This window comes from Canis aureus, chromosome 29 (assembly GCF_053574225.1).
Source record: "Canis aureus isolate CA01 chromosome 29, VMU_Caureus_v.1.0, whole genome shotgun sequence".
NCBI lineage: Eukaryota > Metazoa > Chordata > Mammalia > Carnivora > Canidae > Canis > Canis aureus.
In genome coordinates this window covers 20,035,330-20,062,529 of record NC_135639.1, presented here as the reverse complement: position 1 = coordinate 20,062,529, position 27,200 = coordinate 20,035,330, and the positions used below count along the sequence as shown (strand labels likewise).

At 44.0% G+C, this 27,200-nt stretch overlaps 1 long non-coding RNA gene across 4 annotated transcripts; it reads right to left on the bottom strand.

Moving 5' to 3' along the window:
- Positions 1–12,245: 12,245 nt before the first annotated feature.
- Positions 12,246–26,954, bottom strand: LOC144301130 (uncharacterized). Of its 4 annotated transcripts, XR_013367856.1 has the most exons (4): positions 17,207–18,053; positions 15,786–15,899; positions 14,575–14,825; positions 12,246–13,850 (listed from the first exon to the last, which is right to left on the bottom strand). It is a non-coding gene; the product is annotated as an uncharacterized LOC144301130 (long non-coding RNA). The 4 variants fall into 4 exon arrangements; XR_013367855.1 differs by lacking the exons at positions 12,246–13,850; positions 17,207–18,053 and adding an exon at positions 26,820–26,954 and having other exon boundaries at positions 14,296–14,825; XR_013367854.1 differs by lacking the exon at positions 12,246–13,850 and having other exon boundaries at positions 14,296–14,825; positions 16,497–18,055.
- Between the last annotated feature and the right edge of the window lie 246 nt (positions 26,955–27,200).

The following is a 27,200-nucleotide window of genomic DNA, read 5'->3' as shown; positions in this document are numbered from 1 at the left end:
GATTAATTCAATCTCCGGCCCCCCTTCCTCCCCAAAAGTTGAGAGGTTAGGGCTGAAAGTTCCAAGTTCCTGTTTAAAGCTTGGACTTTCTGGACCAAGTCCCCATCCTGAAGCTATCTATGGGTCTACCAAGAGTCACCTCATTAGAACAAAAGACTCCTATCACCTTCATCACCCAAGAAATTCCAAGGGTTTTAGGAGATCTGTGCCCAAAACCAGGGAGAATAGCAGCTCTCTAAATAGTGTTTCCTGCTCCTTGTCTCAATCCACTCATAAGCAATTAGATATGGCATTTTGAGTGTGTGCAATGAGAGGCAAGTACAAAAAAAGATAGGAAAGACAGTGTTACTTCCATGGGGAAGCCTATGGAAATGTCACTAGTAATTACTGTATCAATTAAAGAATTATCCAAGGCAATGTCTTATCAAGTGCTGAAGTGGGCATTTTTCCAGTTTCCTGCCCAGCTAACACTGCCTCCCACTCCCATGTCAGAAAAACTGCCCCTACCTACAAAGTATACTCTCGCTTGGGTCACAGCTGATTGAACCACAGTGGTGTCCACTGAATACCGAGATGGGCTAATATGAGTGTCCCTTTTGGGGTGTCTTGGTGAGTCAGTTGGTTAAGTGTCCAACTCTTGATCTCAGCTCGGGTCTTTAATTTTTTAAGGTTTATTTATTTATTTATTTATTTGAGAGAGAAAGAGACCAAGAGCTGGGGAGGAGGCAGAGGGAGACAAAGAATCTCAAGCAGACAACACACTGAATATGGAGCCGGACATGGGATTCAGTCTCACAACCCTGAAATCATGACCTTAGCCAAAATTAAGAATCAGATGCTCAATCAACTGAGCCACCTGGGTGCCCCAATCTCAGCTCACATCTCGATCTCAGAGTCATAAGTTCAAGCCCCGTGTTGGGCTCTACTCTGGGCAGAACCTACTTTAAAAAAAAAAAAAAAGGGTATCCCTCCCACAACATTGGAATTCCTGTGTGCCTCTTCAAACATTTTAACTAGAAGGACATGTAAGAGTAGAGGGATGCTGACCAAGTAATGGACATGAAAATAACACAGAAAACCTTTTGTATGGGAAAAAAATGAAGCAAAACAGAGACAGAAACTGAGACCCATAAGAGAGAGTAGCAGCCTTGCTTCCTGAAGGCTTTCAGATCCTGGATCAAGTCCCTCATAAGTCCCAGATACATGACTTATCCCTCAGTCTCGAGATAAATTTTGTGTCCTTCTGGTACATTCATATGCCTCATTCCTTCATATGCCTGAGGCTAGAGTGGTGTTTGCTACTTTTGACCAAAGGATATGGACTAAGACAAGTCTCACCTGCCCTGATTATAATAGGAATTCAAAGAAAAGAAAGGTCTACACAGCCTGGAATGACCAGAGAAGATGTCACAGAGATGAGGGTTTAAACTAAGCCTTAAGAAATTAGTATTTGGAGAGGAAAGTAGAGGAGGAAAGAGATTCACAGATGGTGACAGTACCAGGACCAGAAGCAAAGGGACAGGAATGAACATATGTAGGGGATATCACGGGGCCCACCTGATTAACAAGATGTGTTTATGTCTGAAGCTGTGACAGGTAGAGCAGGAACATCAACTCGAAATGCCCATTTTGCGGAAGGCCATGATTGTTGCCCCTTGGAGTGTTAACCTGAAATGTCAAGAATGCGGCACGAGAGCCTTAACTTTCCATTGCCTTTCCATTACCCCTTCTGCAAAGTTTATGTGCTGTGACTGAACAAGGCAGTCAGTTGTGAACAAAAGCACATAAACTTTGGGACCAGCCAGACTGGGACCCAAACCTATCTCTATCATTTATCAGTGAGACTAAGAAAGATATTTAGATGTTCTGGCTTCAATTTTCTCATGTGTAAACTAGAGATAATAATACTTACAGCAGAGATGATTTAAGGCTAAATGAAACTATGTATGTAAAGTGCCTAGTACAGTCCCTCAAAGATGCTAAAATATGTGCCATTACCCACAACCATTGTGCATCAGTATCACTGTTAATTAGGGTTGTAACACAGCACTGATTAAGAATTATGATAGTAATAATAACATTGCTGCTTACTTCTGTTTATTGAGCACACACACTGCCCAAGCCCAACGTTAAATGCTTTGTTTGTTACCTCATTTGATCCTTGTAACAACCCTGGGAGTGAGACAGTACAATACAAGTTTACCCTTGTAAAAAACCTCCGATGAAATTATGGACAAATGATTATCAAGTTTAGACAAATAACTTCTCTGTTCTGAAGAGGAGTTGAACACTGTCATGAAAACAAACGCTCTCCCACAGACCTAAGCTCATCAGGCTTCAAAGAATATGGCTTTGTTCTCATGAGAAGGGGGAGTCAGAGTTCAGAATTCAAAGAGCATTGACTGCTCATAAATTGGTTAGGAGAAAGTAGCTTGAATTATGGAAACAGCCCAAGTGTCCACAACTGATGAATGGATAAAGAAGATGTGGTATGTATATATATTTTTTATATTTATATATATGTATATATAATGAAATATTACTCAACCATAAAAAAGAATTAAATCTTGCCATTTGCAATGACATGTATGGACTTAGAGAGTACTATGCTAAGCAAAAGAGGTCAATCAGAGAAAAACAAATACCATATGGTTTCACCCATGTAGAATTTAAGAAACAAATCAAATGAGCAAAGGGAAAAAGAGAGAGGGTCAATCCAAGAAACAGACTCTCATCTACAGAGAACAATCTGATGGTTACCAGAAAGGAGAGGGGTGGGGGATGGGTGAAACAGGTGATAGGGATTAAGGAGGATACTTGTGATGAGCACCAGGTGATGTATGGAAGTGTGGAATCACTATATTGCATACCTGAAATTAATTTAACGCTGTATGTTAACTAAATAGAATTTGAATAAAAACTTTAATAATAAATAAATGTTTTTTAAAGCAGCATAAGAAGGAGACTTTGGTTCTAGATGCAGATTTGCTATATATTAGGTTCCTTGTGTGACTCTCACACAAGTCACTTGACCTCTCTGGACTTCCTTATAACAGATATGACTTTTGTCATACACAAGGAATGTGCCTTAGATCAGTAGCTTTAACTCCTGATTACACATTAGAATCACCTGAGGATAATTATTTACGTTGTTTTTGAAGATTTTATTCATGACAGACACAGAGAGAGGGAGGCAGAGACACAGGCAGAGGGAGAAGCAGGCCCCATGCAGGGACCCCGACATGGGACTCGATCCCGAGTCTCCAGGATGACGCCCCAGGCCGAAGGCAGCCCTACGCCGCTGGGCCACCGGGGCTGCCCTGTTTTGTTTTAATAAGATATCCAAGCCTCTACCCAAGCCAATTAAGTCAGAGTCTCTAGAGACTAGAGAGTGGATCCCAGGCATAGATGTTTTTTAAAGTCTCCCGATGTGATTTTAATGTGCAGCCAAGTTTAAAACGCAACCAACTATATAATTTTTTAGGAGTTCTTCCAGGTTTAAGTACCAGACACTTGATACAAGATGAAGAAAAAGTAGATATCTCATTGTTTGAATTGAAAGGGGTCAATGAATAGAGTGTGGTACAAATGAAAGTTAGGGCTGCCTGGTGATTTGAGACAACTATTTGAGAGGCTGAGCCCAGTGTGGTGAAAAGATGTATAGGAATCTGGACAAAGTTGATGGAGTTGGCAATAAACCTAGAGATCAGCATCCTGGGAGATTTTCATGAATTTATTAATCAATAAATATTTATTGAGCACTATAGGCCAATCGCTGTTAGACTCTGTAGTTGAAACACAGGTAAATTGGACATGGATAGCTCGATATGAGCATAAGAGAGACGCTACCAGTGGAGACACTAATCACTTCTCTGTAGGCATCAGAAACTGCTCAGGGAGGAGGTGGTATTTGAATTGAACCTGAAGAACACGTGGAAGCCCACACACATGTAGAACTCAGGTTGGGGGTAGGAAGCACCCTGGAGGCAGGAAGAGGGTAAACAAAGCTTCACACTTCACACTCAGCAAAACTGAACTCTGTGTTTCTCCACACACAGTTCTTTCATTTCTTCATACCTTTAATCAAGGTAGTCTGCCTGCCTTTGGTACTTCTCCTCTTTTCACCTGGATAAGTCCGTCATTTCTAAAGAGCCAGCTGAGTGTAACTCCCTCTAGGACCATCCCTGAGGCACCAGATCTGTTTCCCAATACTTCCCTGTGCTTGCCTCCATCATAACGCTTACACATAATAGCCCCAGTCACACTGTGAGCTCTTCAAGGGCCAGAATGTCTTCTATATGGACGCTTGAGTGGCTCAGTGATTGAGCATCTACCTTTGACTCAGGACATGATCCCGGAATCGAGTCCTACATCGGGCTTCCTGCGTAGAGCCTGCTCCTTCCTCTGCCTGTGTCTTTGCCTCTCTATGTCTCTCATGAATAAATAAAATCTTAAAAAAAAAAAAAAAGAATGTCCTATATATTCATTCATGGTCTGATTTCCATTGTCTATCATGTACCCTGACTCATAGAGGTCTTCAATAAGTGTTTATTTAATTGGACTAAGAAAAGTCTTTTTTAAAAAAATAGATATCATTCTTTTAGTCTTTTTTTTAAGATTTTATCTATTTATTCTATATAGAGAGACAGGCAGAGACACAGGCAGAGGGAGAAGCAGGGTCCAAGAAGGGAGCCCAACGAGGGACTCGACCCCTGGTCTCCAGGATCACACCCTGGGTTGAAGGTGGCGCTAAACCGCTGAGGCACCTGGGCTGCCCAGATTGTATCATTCTTTCACTAAAAATTTTGTAAGCCTTTCTTGTTTACTTTAAGTAAAATCCAGACTCCTTACTGGGGCCTACAAAGTTCTAGATGATTTGTTCCCTAAATATTTTTCTAACTTTTAATCACCTTCCTCCCTTTTTCACTATGTACCTAAATCAAGACCTGACCGTCTTAAACCACAAGTAAATACACTCTCTGCCAGGATAAAACCTAACTCTTCTAACAAGGAAAATGATAAAATACAGATAATCATACTGTGACATCCAGCATACAATCAAAACTTTCTAGTTATGTGAAAAATAACATGAAAATGTGACCCAAATCCAAGAAAGAAACCAGTCAATAGGAACAGATACAGAAATGAAAGGAATGGTGGAATTAGCAGAAGGGGCTTTAAAATAGCCATTAGAGGGAATCCCTGGGTGGCTCAGCAGTTTAGCACCTGCCTTTGACCCAGGGCGTGATCCTGGAGTCCCGGGATCAAGTCCCACATCAGGTTCCCTGTATGGGGCCTGCTTCTCCCTCTGCCTGTGTCTCTGCCTCTCTCTCTGTGTCTTTTATGAATAAATAAATAAATAAAATCTTAAAAAAAAAACTGATTTTCTAAAAATAAAATAAAAGAGCCATTTGAGGAGATCAAATAACATACTAAAAAAAGTCTCAGTTAAAGAATGCAGGAAGGGAGGGGAAAAGGAACAAAGAACAGAGGGCCCAAACAAGAAACAAAAAGCAAGATGGTAGACTCAAACCCAGTTAAAGGTAAATAAATTAACCACTCCAATTAAAGGGCAGAGGTTGTCAACTGGATAAAAGTAAAATTGAAAATAATCACGTGGGAAATGGCAAATGTCCAGTTTGACCAGCTCATCAGGTGTGAAGTAATGGGGGACAAGACTGAAAAGTCTGACTGAACCCAAATTATGTTGGGTCACAGATGTCAAATCCTATACTTACTTCAGGCACTTGTGCCTTCTGTGTGTAAATAAATAGTCCACGCCATAAAATGGAATGACCTTCTGGAAGAACAGGTATAAAGCTGACTTATTTTCCAGAATGTTTTATTTCATAAGAGAAGCAAAGCTATCTCACATCTAATTCTTACCTTCCTCATGAGAAAACAGGGTGGCCATGGCCATGTATTTCAGCCTCCCAAGTCACCAATGCATAAATAAGGAGACAAAAAAAAATCAACCTTTAAGCTACACACTATGATCTTTGTTTTAAAAGTGAAAATGTACTTGGACACTGAAGAAAGCAATAAGTCTAATCTTCTCTTGTCATTAAATCAATAACGAAATTAAAGAAAACATTACTCAAAACTGTGGTTCTTAGGAGATATTTTTTTTATTATTGTCATTATTATTATTTCATTTTTCAGTGGCCACCAAGTATAAAAGTTCCTGGAGTTAAAGCCATAGCAAGATATAGAAAAGATATTGCTTTCTGCCTGAGTTTCATGAAGCTGATATCAATCTTTTATTTCATAAACGTCAGGCTGGTTATTGCTTTAAACGCAGGCTTTGGTGCATTAAAAGTGGCAGTGACAGGAATACAAATAAGAGAATTCCCAAGGATACTAAGCAGGGGCCAGAGGAAGGACTGGCTTCCCTCCCACACCTAGAGAATGAAATTCAGGAAAGGTCAAACAGCCAGGCTGGAGATAAATCTGAGCTCAACAGACTCAGTGAATAACTCAGAGGCACCATGTTTGCTGTTGTTTTTCCTCAACCAGAGGAGAAAAGACAAAGGATTTGACTGAGCCTCAGAGGGAGGTCTGGCTGTGGGGAGGTCTAAAAGGCCCAAACCTGCATCAGATGATCTAGTTTACCCCCCAATTCAGCTCCCAAATATTGCCCCCTAGGGGCCTCAGTTAGATCTATTGATAACAGCATTTCCAAGCACACTTGCTCTAAGGATCTGTACCCTAAAAACCACAGAATACTTCTGAAAGAAATTGAGGAAGACACAGAGAGATGGAAAAATATTCCATGCTCATGGATTGGCAGAATTAATATTGTGAAAATGTCTATGCTACCCAGGGCAATTTACCCACTCACTATCACACATTACACAATCCCTATAAAAATACCAGGGACTTTCTTCAGAGAGTTGGAACAAATCATCTTAAGATTTGTGTCGAATCAGAAAAGACCCCGAATAGCCAGGGGAATATTAAAAAAGAAAACCAGACCCAGGGGCATCACAATGCTGGATTTCAAGTTGTACTACAAAGCTGTGATCATCAAGAAAGTGTAGTACTGGCACAAAAACAGACACATAGATCAATGGAACAGAATAGAGAACCCAGAAATTGGCCCTCAACTCTATGGTCAACTAAGATTCGACAAAGCAGGAAAAACTATCCACTGGAAAAAGGACAGTCTCTTCAATAAATGGTGCTGGGAAAATTGGACATCCACATGCAGAAGAATGAAACTAGACCATTCTCTTATACCATACACAAAAATAAACTCAAAATGGATAAAAGATCTAACTGTGAGACAAGAATCCATCAAAATCCTAGAGGAGAACACAGACAACACCCTTTTTGAACTCGGCCACAGTAAGTTCTTGCAAGACACATCTATGAAGGCAAGGGAAACAAAAGCAAAAATGAACTATTGGGACTTCATCAAGATAAGAAGCTTTTGCACAGCAAAAGAAACAGTCACCAAAACTAAAAGACAACCTACAGAATGGGAGAAGGTATTTGCAAATGACGTATCAGATAAAGGGCTAGTATCCAAGATCTATAAAGAACTTATTAAACTCAACAGCAAAGAAACAAACAATCCAATCATGAAATGGGCAAAAGACATGAACAGAAATTTCACCAAAGAGACATAGACATGGCCAACACGCACATGAGAAAATGCTCCGCATCACTGGCCATCAGGGAAATACAAATCAAAACCACAATGAGATCCCCCCTCACACCAGTGAGAATGGGGAAAATTAACAAGGCAGGAAACCACAAATGTTGGAGAGGATGTGGAGAAAGGGGAACCCTCTTGCACTGTTGGTGGGAATGTGAACTGGTGCAGCCACTCTGGAAAACTGTGTGGAGGTTCCTCAAAGAGTTAAAAATAGAGCTACCCTGTGACCCAAAAATTGTACTGCTGGAGATTTACCCCAAAGATACAGATGCAGTGAAAGACCAAGACACCTGCACCCCGATGTTTATAGCAGCAATGGCCACGATAGCCAAACTGTGGAAGGAGCCTCGGTGTCCATCGAAAGATGAGTGGATAAAGAAGATGTGGTCTATGTATACAATGGAATATTACTCAGCCATGAGAAATGACAAATACCCACTGTTTACTTCGACGTGGATGGAACTGGAGGGTATTATGCTGAGTGAAGTAAGTCAATTGCAGGAGGACAAACATTATATGGTATCATTCATAGAGGGAATATAAAAAATAGTGAAAGGGATTATAGGGGAAAGGAGAAAAAATGGGTGGGAAATATCAGAGAGGGTGACAGAACATGAGAGACTCCTAACTCTGGGAAACAAACAAGGGGTAGTGGAAGGGGCAGTGGGCTGGGGGTTGGGATGGCTGGGTGACGGGCACTGAGGGGGGCACTTGATGCGATGAGCACTGGGTGTTATATGTTGGCAAATCGAACTCCAATAAAATAATATACAAAAAATTTTAAAATAAAAAAATAAAAGTCTTTTCTGGCTTGAAATGTTAAGGACCAGGCAGCCCAGGTGGCCCAGCAGGTTAGCGCCGCCTTCAGCCCAGGGCGTGATCCTGGAGACCTGGGATCAAGTTCCCAGTCAGGCTCCCTGCATGGAGCCTGCTTCTGTCTCTGTCTCTGTCTCTGTCTCTGTCTGTCTCTGTCTCTCTCTGTCTCTCTCTCTATCTCTCTCTCTCTCTCAGATAAATAAAATCTTAAAAAAAAAAAAAAAGAAATTTTAAGGACCTAGTACCTACCAACATGGAAGAATGGTTGACATTTGGAAAATGCTCCAAAACACCAGTTGTCTTCATGCTAATCACAACTTTGAGATGAGTAAAGGGTATAGGTGAGGTAAAGTGAGTTTTAACTAAACTGAAGGATGAGCAATTTTAGCTAACCAACTGACAGCTCTGGTCATAGGTGGCAGGTCTTCTGGCTTCAAACCATGTGTCCTCTATCCTATTCCACACTGCTTTTCAACAAAGAGAATATATAAGGCTTATTTAAAGGGAACATTCAGGGGCTCCTGGGTGGCTCAGGTCATGATCCTGGGGTCCTGGGATGGGCCCACTTCTGGCTCCCCGCTCAGTGGGGAGTCCACGTCTTCCTCTGCCACTCCCTCACCCCCATTCATGCTCTCTCTCACACACACACACAAATACATAAATTTTTAAAAATAAAAAGTAAAAATAAATAAAGGGAACATTCAAGCAAAATGGGGAAATGGTGCTTTTGAGTTCTGCCAGAAGGACTTGGATCTGGGATCAATCTATAAAATAAGATGAGGCCATTCATCAGGATTAAGAATGGAGTTTGCCTACTTTGGGGTATATACTCAAAAGTATTGAAAACAGGCCCTCAAATCATTGTACACAGATGTCATTAGTGTCAGGGGATAAGAACAAGTCTTTAGGCAGGACATGTGGATAATTTAGCCATTGACAAAATCCTTAACTTCCAAATCATCTGCTTGCTCTTGCCTTTCCTCTACTATTCCCTTCAGGTACCTCATGTTCCGGTCAACCAAAGGACAGTTGTACTTGCCCTACACTTTCCTGACACTATATCCTTGCTCATACTATTTCCTTGGTCCATAATTGGACTCTCTGCCTTCATCTAAACATATCTCCACAATTCTGAGAAATATCCTTTGATTCTTCCAGATACAAGGGCTTTTCTCTCTTTCTCCTCTGTATACCTTACTTCTTCCCTACATTCTAATTACTCTTGAACTTGCTTTAGCTCCCCTCTTAAATAGTACATCCCTTTAAGGCTAGGGGAATTGTCACAAGACATGGATTTAGGAATTCAAACCAACCTTATCTTGATCTTTAGGGTGCCAAGAGCCACTAATTGTCATCTCAATTTGGATATTGAGAAGCCCAATACTAGTATGTGTTCAATAATATTTGTTGAATGTTATTTCTTCACTTATTCATTTTATTTTAGGGCCATTTCAACATTAAAGCTCTCTTTCAGTATGTATTCACTAGTTTATTTTAAAACTGGTTTTTGGAGTAATATCATCTTATACCAAAACAAATTTGCAAAGTAGCTATGGGCTGTTATACACATTTTTAGGGAATTTTGTTCTAGAAAAAATGGAGGTGCTAAAGACCAAGATCTCAAGGTCCCTTTCCCATTGCTGATATCACCAGGAGAAACTTTGCCTTGGAGCATTTGTCTTGTGATATGTTTTTAAAGCTCCCAGATGAAAACATGTTGAACTGAAAGGAAAAATTTTCATTTCATTGCTTTAAACCCTTATTGGTTTGACTACTAAAACACATACCTAATCATGGCTCATATTTAAAGCCATGAAATATTTACAGCACACTGCCTAAGGCAAATGATGTATTGTATATTCATTCTACAGTTCAGTAAATTCTGGATACAAAGACACAAGCTGATGCTCTCAAGTGATCGTGTCAGCGCAAACAAACTTCCCTTAAAAAACAGTTCTTCATCTCCAGAATTTCATTTTCATTCTGAAAGATGGTATTCTCTAGATATGTCTCAGATGACATAAATAAATCCAGGCTATAGCTCTTTCCTACAGCCATCAAAGTACATTCTGTCTTGCGAGTGAATCATTTCTGAACAGGTGAGGCTCTTCCTGCTGCTCCTAACAGGTTAGAGCTAGCCCATAAAAGGCTACGTCTAAGTACACATTTGCTAAATGAAATAAAAATTGTCCGTTGAATTTCCCAGAGTTCTGAACAACCCCCTACCACTATTTTGATGTCTCTCAGGAAGTGTTGGCTACCTCAGGGAGTTTGTCATCCTGGAGAACAAGTACCAGATAGTAGACATGAATCGAAGTGTGGCCCACCAAGAGCCTTTCTTTGTCAGAGACTGAGAAACTGTTTTACTAACCTCTGTACTTTTTCCATTTGCCTCTTTAAATCATATTGTGTCTGCAACTTTCCCTTCTCTGGTGATACCACCACTATTATCCTTTGGGCTTTTTTTTTCCTCTCTCACTTGTACAATAGTCACTAGCATTAGTCCATGGGTGTTCAATAGATATTTGTAGAAAGAATGGAAGATTATTTGTGAAACTCTGTTACCATGTGTGAGTACTGTGTTGGGAGCCTAGTGATTAAACTGTAAGAACAAATATGATTTCTTATGCTGTGGACCTCACAGTCTAATGGAGAAGATATACCATCAATCAAATTATGACAAAATAAATGTTGGCTTCCAGATGCAGTAAGTGCTACATACCAGGCAGAGCTAGTGGCATGTGCAAAGGCCTGTGGGAAGGAATTAGAAGTCATCAGGAGCTGAGAGATGGGTTGTAGGGCTGGAGCAAAGGGAGTTAGAGAGAGTACAGAGAGAGAGAGAGAAGCCTAGGGAGGAGGACTATGTCAAGTCATACAGGCCTTTATTCCAGGGTCCACATTCCAGGGTCCTTATTCTAAGAGCCCCAGAAGTCATTGGACGATTTTGAATAGAAGGTTGGCATAACTGGTTTTAGGTTTCAAAATCAGTGTGAAAATTACTGATACAAAAGGAGGAAGGGGGCAGCAGAACTGGCCAGGGAGGGGAGAGAAATAATCACCAGAAGGCTAATATTAACAATCTGTTCTTGTGATTGAACTTTTATTGTGTCCCACTCTCAGTGCTAACTGGACCATCTATTCCTAGAGGAATAATCTGTTTGAAATCATCTCCAAGTAAATCCTTGCCAATCCAACCTTCTGCACTAACTTTCTGGCCTTCAGAGGCACTAATGGAAATGATGGGAGAAAGATCATCCCTCTGTGGCCAGATCTTTGAAAGCTTGGTGGTGGTCATTAACATTGAATGCTGGTGGTCATTAACTCACTTGGTTTCAGCATGAGAGGAATTCAGAGGTCACTGGGTGTGCAGTTTCCTGGGACCACTGGGAAACACAGTGTCGCTATGCAGCCAGCTCCAAACTGCACTCCTGGCCCCATGGCCGTCACTGAGCAGGGACCTCAGTCACATGCACCTCACTCCTGCAGGAACTCTGGGCATGAGACTTCAAGTCATAGGTCCATCACATTACTTTTGTCTATGAACCAAAGGGCCTATTTGCTTCCCCTCTAGGGTGTTTTAGTGACACCGACTCCCCACTAGAGCTTTGAGTTTTTAGTACATAGTAGAGGACTGATAAGTGAGGGAGCTTTTTTTTTTTTTTAATTTATTTTTTATTGGTGTTCAATTTACTAACATACAGAATAACCCCCAGTGCCCGTCACCCATTCACTCCCACCCCCCGCCCTCCTCCCCTTCTACCACCCCTAGTTCGTTTCCAAGAGTTAGCAGTCTTTACGTTCTGTCTCCCTTTCTGATATTTCCCACACATTTCTTCCCCCTTCCCTTATATTCCCTTTCACTATTATTTATATTCCCCAAATGAATGAGAACATATAATGTTTGTCCTTCTCCGACTGACTTACTTCCCTCAGCATAATACCCTCCAGTTCCATCCACGTTGAAGCAAATGGTGGGTATTTGTCATTTCTAATGGCTGAGGAATATTCCATTGTATACATAAACCACATCTTCTTTATCCATTCATCTTTCGATGGACCCCGAGGCTCCTTCCACAGTTTGGCTATCGTGGCCATTGCTGCTAGAAACATAGGGGTGCAGGTGTCCCGGCGTTTCATTGCATTTGTATCTTTGGGGTAAATCCCCAACAGTGCAATTGCTGGGTCGTAGGGCAGGTATATTTTTAACTGTTTGAGGAACCTCCACACAGTTTTCCAGAGTGGCTGCCCCAGTTCACATTCCCACCAACAGTGTAAGAGGGTTCCCTTTTCTCCACATCCTCTCCAACATTTGTTGTTTCCTGCCTTGTTAATGTTCCCCATTCTCACTGGTGTGAGGTGGTATCTCATTGTGGTTTTGATTTGTATTTCCCTGATGGCAAGTGATGCGGAGCATTTTCTCATGTGCATGTTGGCCATGTCTATGTCTTCCTCTGTGAGATTTCTCTTCATGTCTTTTGCCCATTTCATGATTGGATTGTTTGTTTCTTTGCTGTTGAGTTTAATAAGTTCTTTATAGATCTTGGATACTAGCCCTTTATCTGATATGTCATTTGCAAATATCTTCTCCCATTCTGTAGGTTGTCTTTAAGTTTTGTTGACTGTATCCTTTGCTGTGCAAAAGCTTCTTATCTTGATGAAGTCCCAATAGTTCATTTTTGCTTTTGTTTCTTTTGCCTTCGTGGATGTATCTTGCAAGAAGTTACTATGGCCGAGTTCAAAAAGGGTGTTGCCTGTGTTCTTCTCTAGGATTTTGATGGATGAGGGAGCTTTTTAAATGAGAACCCTCTCAATCTGTCTGCTTAATCATCTTTGTGTGGATTACAGGACTAACTTGGGTATTACCATTCATTTAGGAAGACTCCCTGAATATCAAAGACATCCTACATGAACATCTGAACCTTTATCCTCAATTCCGTCTTCCTACTGAAATTAAATAGTCCAGTCCTGGGGAGGGGACCTCACTGATTGTCAAATCCACTGTGTTCACAATCCAAGCACAACTCTGCAGGGGTCCCCTTTTCTTCTCCCTCGGTTGAAATTCCACCAGTCTTCAGGGTCCATGTTTCTAACAATACCTCTTCTGTTGAGCTTTTCCTGATTACTGCCCTCTTTAGAGGCCACAAGAGCTTTCTTCTCTAAGTCTTCCAAAGTTTTTAGAACACAGTTTGCCTTCTGGACCAGTGCACCCACCTACGTACTCCCTAATGGCAAGTTGTTTGAAGGCAGGGGCTTCAACAATGAGCATCTCCTGCATGCTGGAGTTTTCAAGGGGTGGTCCATGTGCTGAGTTTAAATTTAACTGACATGTAGATGGTCTTTGAGAGCCCCAAACTTAATCACAGTCTTCCCGAGGCTGTCTCAACAAAATAGGAAATTAAATTTCTTAGGTTTGAGCTGCCATTTCCATCAGCTAGGCTGGCTCTTCTTATTGCTTAGATAATAATAAAGATGAACCCAAATCTACAAAATGAGAGAATGGCAATCTCAAGTGTGTAAATGTATAAAAATCGCTGAAGAGAGCAATGGGTGAGTGTATGCTACTGTATACAGGAGGCTTATTTAATTACATAAGCAGCTCTTTGCTTTCCTTACAGAACCTTACATGCTAAGGAATTGGGGCCGCTCTCCTCTTTGTATTCACACTACCCAGAACTATGCCTGGTTGGTAGTAGAAGCCCCACAAATGTTTGTGGAAAGTGAATCTGGTGTGCCTTCCTACCATGAGTAAAATAAGCCATGTTATAACAATTTATCCCTTCCCAGATGTATTCCATGTTAAAAAGGACACCTGCAGAAAATAAAGCTTAACCTACATCTTTAATAAAGTTGGCTGCCACCTCTTTGAACCACAGCTATAGGATGGCCCACCCACCTCTCAGAAAGTATTTTGTTTTCCCAGCTCCACTTTGAGTTTGCCGAGGGCTGGGCCCGGGTCTTGCATGCATTCCTCTGTTACCCGGCACAGAGGGAGCACACAAGAGGAATAGGGTAAAGATGTGCTATTTCTGAGAGTAACACTTCAGTGCCTCTGCCAGTCTCAGCTCCAGACTATCCTATGCCAGAACATTCTCACTCACCCAGGAAGAAGGCATGTCCAGGTCTTCCAAAAGGTCCAGAACTGAGCTAAAAAAGAAGATCAATCAAACAAGCATTTGGCTCTGTCACTTGTGAATTTGACTTTTTTACCTACATCATTACCAAGAGATGGTCAAGCCAATAAACCTGAATGTCCTTTTTATCCCATCAAGGAGAAAGTCCATCTTTGAACAGTCTTGGCTGTAGAAATTCATCCTGATATTGGGCCTGTCTTCCCTGCAACTTCTTCCTCCTATTGGAAAAAAATCAGTGTTGATGACAGGCATTTTTGTCCTTTTTTTTTTTTTTTTTAACTGCTTAAAAGCCCAGTGGCTAGAACAGAGCCTGGCACAAAGTAGCACTCAACAATATTTGTTAAATGAATTAATGATGAGTCTTCACTCTGCTTCTCTGAGCCCACAGAATAAGTGTCTTTTTCCACTTACCACCCTTTTAGACACTGAGACCCTCACCTTCCTGCTAAAATTTCTCCAAGACAAATTTCCAAGCTGCTTCACTATCCTGGTCTGTCTTCTCTGACCACTAAATCAAGACGCTCAACAGCTTGGCTCAAAGTGGCTTTATCTCTCTAACTAGACTACAAGGCTGGTGAGAATGGGGTCATGTTCACAATTATGTATGTAATATGTATTATATTCACGCAACCTGGTACAGCACATTGCATCACTGCATGCAGTAAGTATTCAAAATGCTCATGAGTGGGGGTGCCTGGGTGGCTCAGTTAATTAAATGTCCAACTCTTGATTTTGGTTCAGGTTATGATCGCAGGGTCAAGCCCTGAGTTGGGCTCTGTGCTCCATGGGGAATCTGCTTCTCTCTCTCTCTCCCTCTTCCCTCTGCCCCTCCCCTGAATTGCACTCTAAGTTAATAATTAATTAGCTAATTAATTAATTAAAATCTTTTAAAAAAAAATAAAGAAATGCTGATGAATGAAGCTGTTAGCCTCTCTTTAGATTTGTAGCTCCCGGGATCCCTGGGTGGCGCAGTGGTTTAGCGCCTGCCTTTGGCCCAGGGCGCGATCCTGGAGACCCGGGATCGAATCCCATATTGGGCTCCTGGTGCATGGAGCCTGCTTCTCCCTCTGCCTATGTCTCTGCCTCTCTCCCTCTCTCTCTCTCTCTGTGTGACTATCAAAAATAAATTAAAAAAAAAAAAAAAAAGTTTTAGATTTGTAGCTCCCTTCATGACTCACCTGAATTTCCATGGCAAGGTCCCTCACTCTTCCTTTCTGTTTCGCTGTCTTTTCTCCATAGCGTTCAGTCTCAGGGAACTCCTCCCTCTTAGGACTAGTTAGGACTTGCCATAACTAGGAAATTAACAACAAAACACACTAAGCTATAAAATGGAAAATACCCTCTTAAAACCAAGGTTATTCTCCCTACCCACCCCCACCCCCATACTCCTGCATAATTTCTTTCCAACCTGTACAGTGGGAGCCAAGAGCCATGGGAGAGAATTAAAATGATCAATGAGGGGGATCCCTGGGTGACTCAGCAGTTTAGCGCAGCCTTCAGCCCAGGGCTTGATCCTGGAGTCCCGGGATCAAGTCCCATGTCAGGCTCCCTGCATAGAGCCTGCTTCTCCCTCTGCCTGTGTCTCTGCCTCTCTCTCTCTCTCTCTCTCTCTCTCTCTCTCTCTCTCTCATGAATAAATAAATAAAATATTTTTAAAAAATAATAAAATAAAATGATCAATGAGGCAAAAGCAGAGTCGATGGGAAGCGTAGATTCCCTCATTCGTGAGTTAAGTGAAATCTTTGATGCCTGTGCAGTTTACATTTGTGTGAAAGTCGTGGCTTTATTTTTTTTTTTTAATATAATCCCTTAACACATTCTGGAAGTGTAGGAGGATAATTCACTAAATAGGGCGACATCAAGGTGTTTTTAATTAACCCCAGACACACCTTGCTTTGGGAGGTGACCTGTGCCTTGGCCAAGCGCTGTGCTCCCAGCCCCTACAGAGGCCAGCTGGTGACATCCTCCAAGAAGGTGAAGAGATTGAGGCTCTGGAGTTGTGTCCTAAACTGAACTGAGCACGTGTGAACTTCCAGGCGCTTCGGCCAGCTGTGTCCTTCCGGCCAGCATGAGAAAACTGAAGCTGATGACTTGCCCAAGGTCACGCAGTCAACCATTAGGAGATCCAGGATTTAAACCCCAGTAAGTCACTCTGTCACCACAGCCTGTGATCCAGTCACTAGACATGCGCAGCCAGAAGAGGAACCAGGGACTTGGAGAGCTCCCCCCGGGACAGGAAATATCCCTCAACCACTGACAAAATAGACACGAAGTAGACTGGGCCCCCTGCCCCAGGCCTCCATCTGCTGCGAGTTAATCCTCGTGCCTCCCCGAGCAAACTCCCCGCTGCTCGGAGCCTCCCCATCACACACAAGGCCTGGTCCTGCTCTGCAGCCTCAGAGAGCTGACCAGTTCTCGGGGGGCACTGCCTTAATCTGCTCCATTTTGTGTGCTGTGCTGCTCTGAGAATGTTCCTGAGTCATTTTCACATGTGCATGCACACACACACACAACCACACACACACACTCCTTGCCCCAGCTCAGCTTTATGATCCCTCACAGCAGAGAAGGAGACTTGGCTGGTTTTCGCAGCGCCCACCTCAGGGCAGCAGCATTCGGTGGCTCCTGTTCTGGACATGCAGAGGGTAGGGGGCCGTGGCTGCTGACAGCCGGCAGGAGAGAAGTAGACCCAGGAACAGTGGCAGGTAACCTGTGGTGGACAAATTATGTTCACACAAAATGCAAAGTAGAAAGTGGAGCCAACGGAGAGGTTCAAAATTCTAGAGAATCCTTCCAATTTGGGGTATAGGAAAAAATCAGGGCAGGCTAGAAGGAGAGGTGACATTTTCCCCTGGGCTTTGAAGAATGGTAGAATTGGGTATGTGGGAGGGAAAGAGTGTTCCAGATGGATAGTAAGGGGGAAAGCCCCAAGGTGAGTAACCATGGGGAGGACACAGGGAGAAAGAACACAACCATTCAGTGCACCATCTGGAGTGGGAACGGTGCAGCAGGGGAATGAAGTCAGTTAGGGGAGTGGGGTCCAGATGGTAGGTGTTTGAACTTAGGCTGGGATTTGAGTGGGATTTGAGATCCAGTCTGTGGACAATGGGGAGTCATAGGAGGTTTTAGAGCAGAGGAGTGGTGCAATCAGAAATGTGCTTCAGAAAACATTCAGCTGCTACATACATGGGAAATGTATAAATGTACTGGAAAAGGAAGAGACTTGTAGCAGGGATGCTAGTCTGAGTAGGTCAGAATTAAATGAACAAAGTGAACAAAATGAAACAACAGGGGTGCAGCCGCATGGGAAGGGAAAGAAAGGATTGTGAGGGCCCCGAGATTCCACACAGGGAGTGTCAGAGAGGACAGACACCTGGGGAGCTGGGAACGGTAACACTTCCTGGGTGTTTATCAGGTGCTTGTGCCAGGCACTGACTCACATCTGAGCCCTCAGGATCTTCATACACACCCTATGAGGTGGGCATCCCCATTTCACAGGTGAGGTCACTGAGGTACCAAGAAGTTAGACAACTTGCCCCACACACACACACGTGCAGCTGGTAAGTGGCAGCACTGGGATTTGAACCAGAGCATCCCTGCCTCAGCTCACACCCCTCACCACAAGACTGGGCTGAACCATAGCATTCCAGCAGGTTAGGGCAGGGAAGGATGAAGAACCAGAGGAAGTGGAAGGCATTGGAGAGCAAGGCAGAGACTCTGGGGAGTCCATGGGTGGAGGGGGAAGAGGCTCCCAGAAGGGAGCACTACTCACTGAGCTCTCGCTCTGTACCTGGAGCCATGCCAAGCACTTTTTTTTTTAATTAAGATTTTTATTTTAATTCCTATAGTTAACATACGGTGTTATATTAGTTTCGGGTGTACAATGTAGTGATTCAACAATTCCATACATCACTCATGCTCATCACACTGTGTGCTCTTCATGCCCATCACCTGCTTCTCCCATCCCTCCACACTCCCCTCTGATAACCTTCGGTCTATTCTCTATAGTTAAGAATCAGCTTCTTGGATTGTCTCTTTCTCTCCCTTTTTCCTTTGCTCATTGGTTCTGTTTCTTCCACACATGAATGAGATCATATAGTATTTGTCTTTCTCTGACGGACTTATTTTGCAAAATAAGTCTCTAGCTCCATCCATGTTGTTGCAAGTGGCAAGATTTCATTCTTTTTATGGTTGAATAATATTCCATTGTGTAAATATATATCACATGTTCTTTATCCATTTATCAGTCGATGGACACTGCTTCCATAATTTGGCTGTGGCATATAATGCTGCAATAAACCTGGTGGTGCATGTATCCCTTTGAATTAGTGATTTTATATGTTGGGGGGCAAATACTAGTGGTGCATTTCCTCGACTGTAGGGTAGTCCTATTTTTAGCTTTTTTAGGAACACCAAGCACTTTATTTTTTTTAAGATTTTTATGTATTTATTCATGAGAGACAGAGAGAAAGAGAGGCAGAGACACAAGCAGGCTCCTCACAGTGAGCCTGATGCGGGACTCGATCCCAGGACTCCAGGATCACACCCTGAGCCAAAGGCAGGCGCTCAACTGCTGAGCCACCCAGGGATCCCCAACACCAAGCACTTTAAATGCTTCCCTCCCTGAACACAGTAGCAATCCTGTGAGGGAAGTACTTTTACTTTCATTCCAATGTTTACAGACAAAGAAATGGAAGCCCAGAGCTTGTGCAGGAGGTTCTGGGGTTTAACATAGGGTCTGTTTAAAAATAAATAAATATAAATAAATAATAAATAAAAGGTCTGTTTGTCATCAGAGTCAGAACTGTTACCCACACTTTGCCAAGACTGACACAAGAATCCACACAAATGAGAAAAAAAAAAAAAAAAAAAGAGGCCACCATCTATGGCTACCAAGCAGTGGCACAACCACATGGCTTCAGATCCAAACCAAACACTTCTCTCGGTAATTAATGCTAGTAATTACTCTGGCAGAACTAGGGGAAGCGGGGCCACACCAGGCAACCCAGCAAGCGTTCATCCTACTGAATGGACGCTGGCTGCATAACATGCAATGAAATAATCAAAATAAATGAAATAGAAATAAAATGGTGGTGAAGGTGGAGCCAGACAACCATTGGTGGGAGAGAAACAGGGCACAAGGAACCAGAGAAAATGAAGACGGAGCAAGCTTCTTCAGAAAGTCTGAAGATGGGATCCCTGGGTGGCTCAGCGGTTTAGATCCTGCCTTGAGCCCAGGGCGTGATCCTGGAGACCCGGGATCGAGTCCCACATCAGGCTCCCTGCAGGGAGCCTGCTTCTCCCTCTGCCTGTGTCTCTGTCTCTCTCTCTCTCTCTCTCTCTGTGTGTGTGTGTCTCTCATGAATAAATAAATAAATCTTTAAAAGAAAGAAAGTCTGAAGACAGATAAGCACTTGAGAGGTGGTGAGACCCGCTCTACCTGGAGCAGGGACAGCTCTTTGTAAATACCTGTTGACTCATTATCCAAACCAAGGAAGGGACTATTTGGAGGGGAGGAAAAAATACTGAGTATATTTGCAGTCAGAAGGAGATGACCCGACTCGGGGAAAAAAAAAGATTAAATGCAAATACAGGGGAACCTGGATGGCTCAGTCGGTTATGCATCTGCCTTCAGCTCAGGTCATGATCCTGGGGGTCCTGGGATGGAGCCCCACATGGGCTCTCCGCTCAGTGGGGAGCCTGCTTCTCCCTCTCCCTCTCCTCCCTCCCACTCATGTTCTCAGTCTCTCAAATAAATAAATAAAATTTTTAAATGCAAGTACAAGAGGAATTAACAAAATAAATCAGGTTGGAGAGCCTCGAGGGTGCAAGTGGGAGAAAAGTCTGCCTTGAAAGGGAGGAGAGGAACTTTCTTCTCCAGAAAAATAATAAAATAAAGGCATGGTGAGGCAAGGACTTACGGGTCGGAGGTGGACAGCTCTCAGCTGAGGGGATGGAAGAGCTTCAGGTGAGGCCAGGATTCAAGCAACGTCCCTCCCATAGGTCCCCAGCAAGTGTATATTAAAACCCTTCCCCCAGAGCGGGGTCCCTAAAGCCGCCAGGACATTTCCTAAAAGGGAAGAGGTTATAAATGATGACTAAGCCTGAAGCAGTGAGCGGGCCCCAAGCTAAGCCTTAGTGGACCCAGCCCCAGTTTGACCGTTGATTTGCTTTGTCACCCAGAAAAGGCACTTCCCCCTCCCCAGGGCTCAGTTTCTCCTCTGCCAAATATGGATAAACTTGATGAGTGGGTTTCAAAGTGGCCCAGGGTAGACAGTGGTGAAGTGTTCGCAACATTCTATTTAAATATAATGCTTACACGTGTCACATACACCTGTCTCATAAGTGCACCATTCTCTGGATTTTCACAAAGCGGGCATGCTGTGAAACCAACACCCAGATGAAGAAGCAGAACGTCGCCAGCAGCTCCGCAGCCCCTTGTGCTCACTTGCAATCACGAATCCCCCGACCCAGAGTAAGCATGTCCTGTGCCCTGGCCGCAGGGATGAGCACCCCCTCCCTGTGTCTGTCCTGTCCCTGCATGAGGCCTGGAGTGCACTGGCTGGGGCCCAGATTCTTCCATTCAGCAACCCCCATGGTGCTGTGCATAAGGAAGATATTGGCAACATTCCCCCCAAAAAAACCAAAGTGACAAAAACGAAGGCAATTTCATGACGTTTTCATCAAGTTAAATGTGTTTAAGTTAAATGACTGTGTTTTATTCGGAGATAATGTTCTTCCATCTGTTTTGTAATAAACCTCTGTCCTGGAAGTTTGGTTGGTTTTTGGTTTTATTGTGGATGCATTTGTCTTTGTCCCTGTTTAGCACATTCAGCCTCTCGATTATATTGTGTTGAAATCTGGCTGCACCCGGAAATCCCCAAACATGGGCCCTGCTGGTGTGAATGAGCTGCGGGGTCCCAGGTGCTGTGATTCATTCATTGGGCAGGGCTCCTTCAGGATTCTGAGCTTCTTGGTTCAAGCCTCTCTGATGGCTGAGTGTGGAAGGAGACAAGTCCGCAGGTGCCCAGCGGTGCCTGAGAAGCCGCAGAACTAGAACTCCTGACTTTTCTTGAGAGGAGGATGGAGAGAGGAAGGGCAAGTGTGTAGCCCACACACACTGTGTCCACACAATGATGGTAAATGATAGTGTCAACTTCTCTTCAAAACAGACCAGATGAGGGATCCCTGGGTGGCGCAGCGGTTTAGCGCCTGCCTTTGGCCCAGGGCGCGATCCTGGAGACCCGGGATCGAATCCCACGTCGGGCTCCCGGTGCATGGAGTCTGCTTCTCCCTCTGCCTAGGTCTCTGCCTCTCTCTCTCTCTCTGTGACTATCATAAATAAATAAAAAATTAAAAAAAAAAACAAAAACAGACCAGATGAGAGGCACCTGGGTGGCTGAGTGGTTGAATGTTGGCCTTTGGCTCGGATCGTGATCCTGGGGTCCTGGGATTGAGTTTCACATTGGGCTCCCCACAGGGAGCCTGCTTCTCCTTCTGCTTGTGTCTCTGGCTCTCTCTGTGTGTCTCTCATGAATAAATAAAATCTTTAAAAAAAAAAAAAAAAAAGCTATTCCAGGGGAGGGGCCTTCACGAAAACTCAGATCCACTTTCCCCATGGGCATGCAGTTACATATATATGCAGCTGAATCTCCTTCAGAACAATTCGTTATAAGGCAACCCACCTCAAATCAATCAATCTGAGACTATGTGTCACTTCACGTCCTTGTACAGAGATGCACCAAGAGCTTCTTTCTGTAGGTAGTATCCTGGTCCATCTGCCACAGGACTTCTTACAAACATAACTTTTTTTAAAAACCTTATATATTGCATAAAGCAAAATATGTACTTATAGTTCTCTATAGTCGGTGTTTTTGCCACAGGTCAACAGGGGGGCAATCTTATTTTGCTTTGGCTATCCAGACTTCAACACCCACCATTCCTTTTCTGTTAGTCCCTCCATCTCCTGTTTGGGAGAATTCCCCATCATTCAAGGCTTTGGCTGAAGGTAAACCCAGCCCCTGCCACCTCACCCTGCCTCCTGTAATAGCAGAAGGCAAGGGGTGGCACTGTTTCTCCACTGCCCCCTGAGGCAGGCCAATGACCCAGGCTTCGCAGGGCAGATGCTCGTTCCTGGGACCCAAGCCTTGGCCAAGGGGTGGTAAGAGAGAATGTTTGAAGGGCAGATTCCGCACAGAATCACACCCTTTTGACACCAACTGTTCCTGATGCCCAACACCAGTGCCACCAACCACCCTCCATAAACCTCTTCTCCTTCCACTTTTTTTTTTTTCTAAATGTGGAAAGAGGCCATTTCTGATTCTTACAAATGATAACACAGCTGGTACTGTTCCTACCACATGTATAATGTGGCCATATGTCGGCCCAATAAGCTCTACCTCCAAAACATCACAGATTCTTCGATATGTTCTATTCTCTCTTCCCATAGATGTTCAATGAAAAGGTTGAGTTACACTAACTGATACTAACAAAAGAAAGAGAAAGGAATCTGATGACCTCACAAGTCAAAGTATCAAAGCTAGTATGAAGTTCTCTGAAAAGAGGCCAAATTTGTACCTTAAATTTCCCAGAATGGATTTGGCTTTAAATAATCCAGTGAGTTAGCATGCTGAAGTGCAAGAATATAAATAACTCCACTTCACATCTGCCTCATGAGACATTATGTCTTAGGTATTTAATTTTAAAGTCACACTGAACATTATGTTTCAGTTAATGAACCTTGCTTCATAAGGCAATGAAAGCATTTCTGCCAATTAGCATCAGGTCTACCTTATAGCCATGTCCGCTAATTCTACACTTGCACACTGGGGTAGGCAGAGAGAAGGTAATGACTTCCCTTTCGTTTCCTGCACATGGTTGTTTTCATCCACTGGTACCTCACACTTGGTCACCTCTCTACCAAAGGACACATGGTACCTCACTGGTCACCTCTCTGCCAAAGGACAGCTGGCACATCTACATCTGCATCTGTAAATGCTATTCCTTGACCCATGGTCATGGCAAATCTAATTTCCTTCAGAGCAGAATCAGCAAGAGCACTCCTCCAGATCCCCAAGACCTCCCATCACATCCAGGTTGTGCAAGGAGTGTGTCCAGCTCTGCAAACATCGGCTGCCTATGTAGGATCAGCATGAGGGTGGGGATGGGCAGAGAGGTAATAAAGCCCCTCAGATAGGAGCACAGTCTCCAGAGACACTGCCCAGTGAGGTTCCTGGTTCCATCCTTTACTAGCTGTGCCATCTTGAACAAGTCATTTATTTCCTTCCCTCTTTAGCTTCTTTACATCCAAAATTGAACTGTTAGCAGTGCCCCATTTTATAGGGTTTGGGGGAGGATTATAGGAAAGGACAACTGTGTAGTACTTAGAAGAAGACCCACACTTAGAAAGTTCTCAGAAAAATAAGTGTTTTCTATTGCTCTGCCTCCAACATATGTACTTTGTAGAGATTTTTCTGCCAGTCTTTATAACAAACCAATAGACCCAAATGTTCCTAATCATCAGTGTCAGGGTTTGGTTTGGTTTGGTTTGGTTTTTGCAAGCAACGCACCTTCCTTACCAGATGTTCTTTGAAGCAGGCACCCAAGATGGTGATGGGCTGCCTTGTCACCCAGGCTCCCTCACCAGGTTGCAGCAAGTCTAGTGCTGTAGAAGTTAGTAAGCAATGTGCTTCCGATGCCCTTGAAGGAGAAGGCTAGACCACGTCAGGGAGTGGACTAGAAGGATCAGGGATCGGATCCCTGCCCTACACATCCCTGGGGCAGGCAGCAACACAGCAGTGGTGCTGGAGACAGAGTGAGAGGCAATGTTCCAGGCTAGTGGCAGCTCCGCCGAGCCCCGCAAATGGCAAGTGTCCCACCACATATGAAGGAACATGGGGTTCTGTAGTCTGCAGGTGAGAAAGACAGGGAAATAATTGGCACCAATGAAGCTGGAACATTCCAGGTCCCGGGAATGCAAAGATAGAGGAAGTGGAAGAATGGAAACTAGTGAACTGGCACTGACTAAACATTTTGTAGAAGATGGTACAAGCAGTCTTTTTAGCCATTCCCATCCCCATAAGTAAGGAAGAAACTAGTTCAGAGAAGCCAAGAACCAAGCCAAGGTCATACAATGGGTAAGTGATAGGTATTCTCCACCCCACCACGTTAGTACTTCTGCCCTCATGAAATCCAGGAGCCACCAGAAGGTTGAGCAGAAAATAAAAGCTGGAGCTCAGGCAGGCAGGATCACTCAGAAATCCAGTCTCTGTCATAGAAGTGGGGACAAGGGAGAAACCCAACTGACAGAAAAAAGGACTCAGAATCAGCTCTGCATTCAGCTGGGCAGAGGATGAGTAAGGTCCTGGAGTCTGAGAGAGGCCAGTCCTGAAGGTGGGAGCTAGAGGACCTCATTTTTAGACTGAAGGGATGAGAATAAGAGAGGAGAAGCCAGGACATCATGACGGTGGTGAGAAGTTAGAGGGTATTGGTTATGATCATGGAACAAAAGAAATCCACCGGCTCATGTGGGGTCTCAACAAAGGATTCTGATCTTACTGGTGCTGAGCTCCAAACCACTAAACTAATCAGACTTCCTGAGGCTACAGAGTGCAAAACACAACACATGGAGAGGGCAGAAAAGGTTTCTAGGGTCTGAATGAACATAACCCTTTAGCCTTTGCTTAAATAGGAAACAGCACTGTGGATGGGAACCCATAATGTGTATTTCCTGCTGCAGATAATGAAATCCACATGGAGTTCCCTTGTCCAAGACAAAATGGGACAAAGTCAGGGGAAAGCCACAAAAGGCTGCAAACCAGAGTCCCAGAGGGAGAGGGATAGGAAGTGAGATTGTTGATGGTGAGGATGAAAAGGCTGCAGCCACTGTGGAAGACAGTTTGACAGTTTCCTACAAAACTAAACATACTCTCACACACGCACCAGCACTTGTGCTCCTTGGTATATACCCAAAGGAGTTGAACACATGTCTGGACAAAAACCTGCACATAAATGTTTAATTCAGAATTGCAGCCTTATTCATATTTGTCAAAACATGGCAGCAGCCAAAGTGTCCTGCAGAAGGTGAATGGATAAACTGTGGTAGCTCCAGACAATGGAATATTATTCATCGCTAAAAAGAAATGAGCTACCAAGCCGTGAAAAGACAGAAAAGAATAGAGGAACCCTAAAATGCATACTTCTAAGTGAAAAAAGCCAATCTGAAAAGGCTACATACTGTGGGATTCCAACTCTATGACACCCTGGAGAAGGCAAAACTATGAAGCCAGTTAAAGATCCGTGGTTACGGGGGATCAGGGAGTGCGGGATGAATTGCTGGAGCACAGAGGATTCTTAGGGCAGTGAAAAATTCTGTCTGAGGGGCACCTGGGTGGCTCAATTGGTTACACCTTTGCCTTCGGCTCAGGTCATGATCTCAAGGTGCTGGATGGAGCCCTGCATCCGGGCTCCCCGCTCAGCAGGGAGTCTGCTTCCCTCTCCCTCTCCCTCTGCCCCTCCTCATCATTCGTGCTCTCTCTCTCTTTCTCATAAATAAAATCTTTTTTAAAAACTCTGTATGATACCATAATGATGACTACATGCTATTATTATACATTTATCCAAACCCACAGAATGCATAACACCAAGAGCGAAACATAATATAAACTATGGATTTTAGTCATTGTAATGCATCGATGTAGGGTTATCAATTGTAACAAATGTACCACCCCAATGGTGTTAATAATGGGAAAGGCTGCCCCTGTGTGGGGACAGGGAAATCTGTACCTGCCTCTCAATTTTGCTGTGAACCTAAAACTTCTCTTAAAAAAAAAAAGAATAAGTCTTTAAAAAAAAAAAAAAAAAGGCCAGAGAGCAAAGTTGTGACTTTCCAGCCTCTGGCACGGTGCGCCATCCTGGCAGAGGCCAGCTGGGGTCGGCGACTTCACCTGGATGGACTCAGGCAAGCCTGGAGGTCGGAGGCAGGCACGGATGTGCCCCTGGGCCAGAGCACCGCGGAGGCCTCAGGGAAGCTCTGCAGACACCCCAGCCTGTCCCACTTACACTACAAACTCCCCTGTGCTGTGGTCGCACCGGGACAGGTGTCTCCGTTGAAGCCCATGCCCCATGGGACATGCATCGCTCTGCACCCATCACCCGCAGCCCGGGGTCCCACCCGAGCCGGCATTGCGCGCCATCCTCCTTAAACGAACTACCTGCATCCCTGCCTGCAGTGGCTTCTGAGAGGACATTGCGCGGCAGTGTCCTGAACACCCGTCGCTCCGCTCCGGCACGTCCTCGGAGGCCGGCCCTCTCGGCCCTCTCGGCCCTCTCTGAAGGACCACACTGCCACCTGCCGACCGCGCAAGGCCGCCTCGGCTGCAGCTGCGCCCCCTCCGCAGGCTTGCTCAGAGGGCCGGGCGGGGCGCCCTCCGCGAGGCCCCCCTAGCCCCTGGGGGGCCACACTTCCAGCTGTGGAAACTCCAGGATCTCCCCCCTATGGTTTCCCAAGCATTCTCCTTGGACGATTCATCTTTTTCTTTATTTTTTTTTTTTCATCTTTTTCTTTAAAAACGTTTCTCTTGGGGGCACCTGGG